Below are 8772 nucleotides of genomic sequence, written 5' to 3' on the forward strand. Positions count from 1 at the left end.
GTAAGAAAATATTTTTATCCTTGTGCTTCTTCTTCCTCTCCACAAAAATAGAGCTCTGAAGAAGATGCCACACACTCTGGAAGCAGGAATGTGTTACAAAATGCACCCTAATTGTATTTCCTTCCTCTCAGCCTTCCTTCCCTCCTTCCTGGGCTAGAATCAGAATGCTTTCCTAGGCACATAGCAAAGAATATTCTCCATCCCAAACAAGCAGTTTGATTTCAAACAAACGTGTTTGGAATTTATTTAAAATCTTGAAACTCTATTCCCCATCCACTTTCCCATGTGGTTCCTCTTTATGCACAAACATCAGTAAGGATACAGCAAAGAATATTGTGGGGTTTTTTTTTTTTTCTTCTGGTTTTCTTTATACAGTTCAAAGTGCTGGAGCTTATACTTGGCATGTTGGAGCCCAGAGTTTGTCTCTGGAACCATGGGGTTGGAACAACTGCTAGGTATGAAGTGGGGGGAAAGAATGCATTTTGTTAACTGAAATTTGTGAGGAGGCAAAAGGCTAATAATCTGCGTTCTCCCTTTATGGGTGGGGACTGGGCTGGGGGAGGTGTAAGGGAAAGCCCCTGCATAGCTTTTATTTTTAAGCCTTTTAAGTGTTATTAATAATCTGTTCCAAGTGACACTTGACTTTTAGATTTCCGAGAAACGCAATTCTTATTGACATTCTTCTTGCCCTCCACCCTTGCTACTAGAAAAGGGAAGCGGCCTATTCTCCATGTTTCTGAATTCCCAAGCGTTCCTGCACACCTGCCTGGTGACTCATGCCAGCAAATGTGATTGTGTCTGGCTGAATTGGCTGCGGGTTGCCAGTCTTCCACATGCTTGAACCGAAATGCGCTCAGACCAGAGCCTCTCTGAGGGTTTTTCCATTGGTCAGTTCCACACTTTGATCCAGCTCTGTAGGCCCAACGTCGTGGGGTGGGGGACAAGAGAGAGACAGACAGACAGACACAGACACACAGAGATAGAAAGAGAGAGACAGAGAGAGACAGAGAGACCCTGCATCCTTCCCCAGGAGACTTTGGGAGGGTGGAGGGCGCTGTCATTTGAAGCAACCTGCTGAGCATGCACTTTGCGCAAAGTCCGCCCTTTCTCCTGGTCGCCATCAACGCTGCAAGCCCTCCCGGGGGTGTCTAAGGGGAACCATGTCAGCAATTCTCCTTCCTTGCTTTGCTTCCTCCCACACACCCCAGAATCAACACAGGGCTAATAGGAAAACCTGAATTCCTCTCCTCTTGTCCTTTTACCCCCAGAGTGGCAGCTCGGAGGGGGCAAGGCCTGTCTTGGCCGTACTGAGATGTACAGCCTGGGGCTTTCTTCACCAGAAGACAAAGGAGTTCAGGCTCTCCTGATCAGTGGTCCCTGCTGCCTTGTCTGTAGGGTGAGCATCTTCAGCTTTGGTTTTCAAGAAAGGCAAAACCACAAAATATGTAGAAGCAAAGTCTGAATTTTCTTTTGGTGACACCCCTTCTGAAAAAACTACTCTCCCTTTCTCACACATCTAGTCTCAGTATGTGCCCGAGGGCTCTTATTTTTTCCTTCTCACTAACCTTGGTGTCTCTACACCCAAATGTGTTTCTACCAGTGACTTCCTTCTTTTCTGCCCAGTTTTTATCTGGCACTCTTTCCACCAGTTCAGATATAAGCCTCTCCTAAGAATAAAATCTAGGACAACACTAAAGAGAGAGCAACTTTTTTTTCTTATTCCTTCAACCTCTCCACCAGAACCTTATAGACATCAGGTGATTTATGAGGGACTTCTATTTCTTTTCTTTCTTTTTGTTTGTTTTGTTTTGGGTTCACAACAGCAGCATTCAGGGTTTACTCCTGGCTCTGCATTCAGAAATTACTCCTAGCAGGTTCAGGGGACCATGTGGGAAACCTGGGATTGAACCTGGGTTGGCCATGTATAAGGCATCTCCGCTGTGCTATCCGTTCATTTCTGAACTTCTATTTCTTGAGGCTCCAGGAGACTTTAAAAATTGACAAGTGCTAACAAGTTAAATGTTTATAGAATATCTTTTCTTGTTTGCTGTTTGTTTTTATTTTGAGATCACACTTGGTCATGCTCTGGGCCTACTCCTAGTTCTGTGCTCAGGAATCCCACCTGGTGGGGTTTGCGGAATCATATAGGGTGCCAGAGATGGAACCTGCGTGGGCTGCTTGCATGGGTTTTGCCCAACCCACTGTTCAACCTGCTTTAGTATTGCATGAGCCCCTGCTTATAAAATATTTTCAATGTTCGCATTAAACAAGCTAGTTTGTTTATACACAAAATGCTTTCTTGAATTATTTCACAAAGGTACCATGCAAAGTCTTGGAACAAGAGAGATCTTGGTACCTGTCTTATATGAGGCTAGCCTGGTTTTATACCTAACATCAAATATTGCCCCCCCCAAACACCTCCAGGGGTCACAGAGCCAGAAATAGCCCTGAGCACCACTGGGTATGGCCCCATCCACACGGCCACTCCCCAGATATTATATAAGGTCTAAATGTAAGGCTGACTGTCATTTTTGTGGTCCCAGTCAAGTCAAGATCTTTGGGCCCGGAGAGTTAGCACAGAGGCGTTTGCCTTGCAAGCAGCCCAATCCAGGACCAAAGGTGGTTGGTTCGAATCCCGGTGTCCCCATATGGACACCTGTGCCTGCCAGGAGCTATTTCTGAGCAGACAGCCAGGAGTAACCCCCTGAGCACCCGCTGGGTGTGGCCCAAAAACCAAAAAAAAAAAAAAAAGTCAAGACCTTTGATAACTGTTCCCCCTCAAAAAAACCTTCTGGCCCCATTATGGCTCTAATATAGCTCACCACTAGTGATGATAAAATTGAGCACTGAACACAGGTTTTTTGGTTCACTTGCTATCAGCCTTGCCCCAGGGTCTGGAGAATCAGACCGGTTTGTCTCCTCTTTGCTAGAATCTTTCTTTCTTTCTTTCTTTCTTTCTTTCTTTCTTTCTTTCTTTCTTTCTTTCTTTCTTTCTTTCTTTCTTTCTTTCTTTCTTTCTTTCTTTCTTTCTTTCTTTCTTTCTTTCTTTCTTTCTTTCTTTCTTTCTTTCTTTCTTTGTCTTTCTTTTTCTTTCTTTCTTTCTATTTCTTTCTTTTTCTTCTTTCTTTATCTTTTTCTCTTCTTTCTTTCTTTCTTTCTTTCTTTTCTTTCACTCCCTTTCTTTCTGTTGAAAGTTTATTGAAAAGTAGAAATTTTTCTCTTGAAAAGAGAAACTCCCTGCCCACCAGGGAGGAACTTAATATAGACTAAGTTCAATGTCCTTCTTTAAATCATGGCTGGCTTGACAACATCACACAGAAGGGTATTTATTTTGAAGTCAATTTTAATTGCCTTGAGCTCTGATTTTATTTATTTATTTATTTATTTATTTATTTATTTATTTATTTATTTATTTATTTATTGGTTTTGGGGTCACACTCAGAAAATGCTCCTGGAAGGCATGGGGGACCATATGGGATGCCAGAATTCGAACCACCATCTGTCCTGGATTGGCCCTGTGCAAGGCAAACGCCTTACCACTCTGGCCCCCGGAGCTCTGATTTTTGAATTGATAAATGTTTTAGAATTATCATCATTGAAAAACATTAACAGAATATAGGTCACTGTGGATTGGGTGGTAAGCACTCAATAATCACTGTGCATGTTTGAATTTTCTATGACAAAAGCAAATCAAACAATATCCTTTAATCATGCCTCTAAATACTAGCATTTAAAATAAAACAGTATGATTTTTTTTTTTTAGAAGTTGAATAAATGAGCTTTAACCTTTCCTTTTTTTCCTGGTTTGTTTCTGTTATTGTTAATGTGTCTCAACTTGTAGTTCTGTGGACTTTTTGTGGTATGATTTGAGACATATGATATTTATTATAAAATTATGATTCTTATAATCTTTAAAATATTTCATGTATTACTTTAAAGCTTTGACTTTATGAAAGGCATTCATTAAAATTTACTAAATATGGGGCCGGCGAGGTGGCACTAGAGGTAAAGTATCTGCCTTGCAAGCGCTAGCCAAGGATCAGGACCATGGTTCGAACCCCGGTGTCCCATATGGTCCCCCCAAGCCAGGGGCAATTTCTGAGCGCTTAGCCAGGAATAACCCCTGAGCATTAAATGGGTGTGGCCCGAAAAAAAATTTACTAAATATCCTGCTGTGGTTTTAGCGAGTGAGAAATGAAAAAAAAAAAAAAAAACTAAGAGATGTATTGGTGGGCCCGGAGAGATAGCACAGCAGCATTTGCCTTGCAAGCAGCCGATCCAGGACCAAAGGTGGTTGGTTCGAATCCCGGTGTCCCATATGGTCCCCCATGCCTGCCAGGAGCTATTTCTGAGCAGACAGCCAGGAGTAACCCCTGAGCACCACCGGGTGTGGCCCAAAAACAAAAACAAAATCAAAACAAAAAAAAAGAGATGTATTGGTAAGTGTGGATGGAACAGTGCTACTGCCAGGAGAAGCTTTTCCAAGAAAAGCTGGAAAGAAATCACAGTCTGTCAAGGAAGGGTAAAAGGGAAGTTTTCTTAAATAATCTGACTTTAAAGCTGAGTCCTAAAAGACAGGAGGAATCTGATAAGACCCAGTAAGCAATGAGATATAGAAGTGGAATTTTTTCTAGAAGGAATCATGTGAGTTCAATTTCCAAATTTAACAGGCCCAGCTCATATCTAATGGTGCTCAGTACATAATCTGATGAGGGTTGGGGCTTGCAGGCAGCTGGCAAGAGTACAAAGGCAGAATAATTCCAAAGCATGTTATTTTGCAAAGCAGGGTTTGGATCATCTCAAGGACATGAGCACAGTTGATATATGTTCCTAGGTTATCAAGGGTACAAAGCAAGGCTATGACCATCTGAGAACATCCCAAATTAACTCCATGGTTATGTTATGTCTCCCAGATTCAGGGGCCCCTTGGAAAACCCTGCTCTCCATGTTAAACTGCTTGAAGTCAGCTGTTTGAAATATGGGCTAGAAATATAAGCTTTATCCTTAGGTCAGTAAGTCTGGGAGGGACCCAGGTATAAGATCTCTTTCTGCCTGTAACAAGTTCTTGCTTGGAAGCCAGAAAGATATTACAGGGGTTAAAGTGTTTTCTTTGCAGACAGCCTATCCCAATTCTAGTCCCAATACCACAGAGGATCCTCTGAGCATTATCAGTATGATGCCTGAATGCAAACACAGGAGTAAGCCCTGAACATTAGTGGCCCCAAAACAAGACAAAACAAGCAAGTATGTGGTTGGTTTTGTACTTGATTCAGTTGCTCGGAGAAACTACATTGTGAGAAGAACTACACAGAATGGATAAGCAACGTGTCCTTTGAAGCAAATACCCTTCACTTCCAGCTTTATTTTGCCAAGTAACAAAGGCCAGCCTAAGGCAGATGATATTGTGTACCTCCATTTCTTTACCTCTTAAGTAAAAAATGCTTGCTTCATACAGTGGGTGTACAAATTTAATTAGATATTTAGCATAGGGCCCGAAGAGATAGCACAGTGGTGTTTGCCTTGCAAGCAGCTGATCCAGGAGCAAAGGTGGTTGGTTCGAATCCCGGTGTCCCATATGGTCTACCGTACCTGCCAGGAGCTATTTCTGAGCAGACAGCCAGGAGTAACCCCTGAGCTACGCCAGGTGTGGCCCAAAAAAGCAAAAAAAAAAAAAAAAAAAAAAGATATTTAGCATAATGTTATGAACATTAGAAGGTTTCAATGATCAAATAATATCAGTTATTGATAGTTTAAATTTTAATTTATGTTGAATAAATCCTTAATTGAATCACAAGAGATACACAGTTACAAAGTTGTTCATGATTGAGTCACAGTCATATAATGCCCAACACCCAACTTTCACCAAAGCACATTTCTCACCAATAATGTCCCCCAACATCCCCTCTCTGCTGTCCCCTATGCCTGCCTCTATGGTAGACATTTTCCTCCCCTCCCCATCTCCCCCACTTTTTCCTTTTAGACATAAAGGTTTGTAATACTATTATTAAAGGGGTATTATGTATATCACTTTAATTCCTTTCAGCACCCAGTTCTTGTCCATCATGATCATTTCCAACTCTCATTGGCATAGTGATCCCTTTTCTGCCCTAACTGCACTCCCAATTCTTTGTGGCAAGCTTCCTAACATGGACTGGCTCTCCTGGCTCCTGGCTCTATTGTCATTGGGTATTATAGCATTAATACTATCTTTTTTAAAAAAAATATTCCACAAATGAGTGTGATCATTCTGTGTCTATCCCTTTCCCTCTGACTCATTTTGCTCAGCATAATACTCTCCATATCATCCATGTATAAGTGAATTTCATGACTTCATTTTTCTTTTTTTGGTTTTTGGGTCACACTTGGCAGCACTTAGGGGTTACTCCTGGCTCTGTGCTCAGAAATCACCCCTGGCAAGCACGGGGGACCATATGGAATGCCAGGATTTGAACCACCGTCCTTCTGCATGCAAGGCAAATGCCTTACCTTCATGCAATCTTTCTGGCCCCAACTTCATTTTTCGTAACAGCTGCATAGTTGTTTCCAAATTCTGGCTATTATGAATAGTGCTGCAATGAATATAAGAATTCAGAAACCTTTTGTGCATTGTGTTTTTGTGTATATTCCCAGGAGTGGTATTGCTGGGTCATATGGAAGCTCAATTTCTTCTTTATGTTTGTTGGTCTTCTCTTCTCTTCTCTTCTCTTCTCTTCTCTTCTCTTCTCTTCTCTTCTCTTCTCTTCTCTTCTCTTCTCTTCTCTTTTCTTCTCTTCTTTTCTTTTCTTTTTGAGGAATAGCCATATTGTTTTCTAAAAGGGCTGGGCCAGTCTACATTCCCAGTAGCAGTGAATGAGAGTTCCTTTCGGGCCTGGAGAGATAGCACAGCGGCCTTTGCCTTGCAAGCAGCTGATCCAGGACCAAAGGTGGTTGGTTCGAATCCAGGTGTCCCATATGGTCCCCCGTGCCTGCCAGGAGCTATTTCTGAGCAGACAGCCAGGAGTAACCCCTGAGTGATGCCGGGTGTGGCCCAAAAACCAAAAAAAAAGAGAGAGAGAGAGAGTTCCTTTCACCCACATCCATGCTAGCACTGGTTGTTTTTGTTCTTTCTGATGTATATAAGTCTCTGTGGTGTGAAATAATGAAATCACTGTTTTTTATTTTTGTTTTTCTGTTTGTTTGTTTTTATTTTTGTTTGGGGGCCAACCTGGTGGCATTTAGGAATTACTCCTGGCTCTGCACTCAGAAATCACTCCTGGCAGGCTTGGGGGACCATATTGGATGCTGGGGATCAAACCCAGATTGCTGCATGCAAGACAAATGCCTTATCCACTGTGCTATCTGACCTGGGTGTGAAAATAGCTCTTCTGAGTTACAAAGACGGCTCCACTACTACTCTGTCTGTCTGCCTCAGTTTCTTGGGTGCTCTTGATGTTTTGTTTTTAAAGCTTTGTGCAGGGCAGTATCATTGCCAATGAGGTTTATCTGAAACACAATTATTGCTAATTGAAAACTTTTCCCTAAAAACTAACACTGGCAGCTCTGTAGTAGACAAATGTAAATTTGAAGAAAGTGACAGAGCTATGCATTTATAAAATAAGCTTAATATTAAGCATGAAACCCCAAGGACACGTAAAGTTTAAACCTAACCTTTGTACTATTCAAAGTTTGTGGAATCCCCCCTCCCATCTTTTCCTCTCTTCTTCACTCACCTCTCCTAGAGTGCTGGTCCATGTTTCTATTCCAGGGAAGCAGACAGGGACAACACTGACACTATTTTAGTTCCCAGTTTCTTGTTTTCTTTTCTTTTCTTTTTGCTTTTTGGTCTACACCCAGTGATGCTCAAGGGTTACTCCTGACTCTGCACTCAGAAATCGCTCCTGGTTTGGGGGATCAAACCGCAGTCCATCCTAGGTTAGCCACGTGCAAGGCTTGCGCCACTGCTCCAGCCCCGTTTTCTTATTAGGACAACAAGGTATAATTGCTCAGATCTGTGCTGCAATGTTACAGGCCTGAAGGGGCCATTCAAATTTTAGAATAATAGATTTATAAAAATAATTTCAGGAGTGGATAACAAAGTGTCTCATTTCTATAAAGTGAGCATAATATTTTTTTCCCGGCAGATGAAAATAAAGTGTCCTAAAGAAGGGTATGGTAAATATAGATAGGTTTATAGTTGGAGATAATTCAGTAATATCACTGCCCCCAAAAGTATCATGCCAGGGCCAAAGTGATAGAGCACAGCAGGTAGGGTATTTTGCCTTGCACATGGCTAACTTGGATTTAATTCCTGGCACCAGATATATATATAGTTCCTTGGGCACTGTCATGCGTAATTACTAAGTGCAGAGCCAAGAGTAACCCTTGAGCACTGCCAAGTATGGCCCCCAAACAAACAAAAAATGGGTCATAACCTGTAGCATATTTATTTGGGCCACACCCAGAGTGACTATGCTGGAGGGAAGGCAATGGACACCATGATGTGACAGGGATTAAACTAGTGTCCGCTACATGCAAGTGCCTTCATTCCTGAGCTATCTCACCAGCCAAAGACCTGGAATTTCAAAAGCACTGCTGGAATTCTCACAAAGATAAGACCTACTACATTTTCCTAGGTTTAAAAACAACAGATACAAAGGCCCTGTATGTGACAAGCTGAGCTCCTAGAGGAGGCCAGATGGTGGAGCCCACGGGTCAGGTCAGGAGATGGAAAGGGAGAGAGAGGCCAGTAGGAGCCTTTTGGTAAGTCTGGGCTGCAGGAGGAAGTTGAAGATG

The 8772-nt window shown here is 42.2% G+C and overlaps 1 non-coding gene across 1 annotated transcript; it reads left to right on the plus strand.

Moving 5' to 3' along the window:
- Window positions 1-7443: 7443 nt before the first annotated feature.
- Window positions 7444-7580, plus strand: LOC126032870 (U4 spliceosomal RNA). The gene has a single exon (XR_007504031.1). It is a non-coding gene; the product is annotated as a U4 spliceosomal RNA (small nuclear RNA).
- The last annotated feature ends 1192 nt before the right edge of the window (window positions 7581-8772 follow it).

The sequence above is a fragment of the Suncus etruscus genome, chromosome 16 (assembly GCF_024139225.1).
Source record: "Suncus etruscus isolate mSunEtr1 chromosome 16, mSunEtr1.pri.cur, whole genome shotgun sequence".
NCBI classification, from domain to species: Eukaryota; Metazoa; Chordata; class Mammalia; order Eulipotyphla; family Soricidae; genus Suncus; species Suncus etruscus.